Raw genomic sequence first — 661 nt, 5'->3', positions numbered from 1 at the left:
ACCTCCTTTCTGCACAACAAAGGCTATAGCTTCACATTGAGGTACTGCATTTGCCATGTGTTTGCCAACTGTGTCCAACATTTCCAGAGTCTGTCTGCACCCCAGAGAATCACTCCCTTTCCTTTCAGTTGCTGCAAGTCAACACTACATGAACAGGGATATCGGCTGGGTGCTGGCAAGCAGGACGAGATTAGGTTGCAATATCTGGCCGACATGGACGAGTTGGACCGAAGGGTCTGTTTCCGTATTGTCCATCACTATGACTATAATTGAACACCAAAATGAAAACTAAATGGAAAAGGGGATGAGAAAAGAAAGTGCTGTACTCACAGATATTAGAGAGAAGGAAGTTACAATCTGGGGTGAAGCTCAATCTTCACAGCAGCGACAGAAGCTCATTCTCCTCCTTCTGCATTCAGACAATAGGGGTGCTCTAACTGGCAGGAGGACCAATCTCCATCCGGTCCTCCAGGCTTTACCATTGGTCCATCTAAAGGAAGTCGCGTGCCGTTCTTCGGACTTCGAGGAGCATGCGTACTACTTTGCGGACACGATGAGCATGCGCCTTCCTCGCCGACACTCGGAGCATGCGCGCAGTGTGCGCTTTTGGTGATACTGTTACTGAAGATGTAAAGAATGTAAAGGCCAAAAGGAGAAAAAA

This window comes from Hemiscyllium ocellatum (genome assembly GCF_020745735.1).
Source record: "Hemiscyllium ocellatum isolate sHemOce1 chromosome 27 unlocalized genomic scaffold, sHemOce1.pat.X.cur. SUPER_27_unloc_9, whole genome shotgun sequence".
Lineage (NCBI taxonomy): Eukaryota > Metazoa > Chordata > Chondrichthyes > Orectolobiformes > Hemiscylliidae > Hemiscyllium > Hemiscyllium ocellatum.
The sequence above is the reverse complement of the archived record's forward strand: the minus strand, read 5'-3'. Positions refer to the sequence as shown.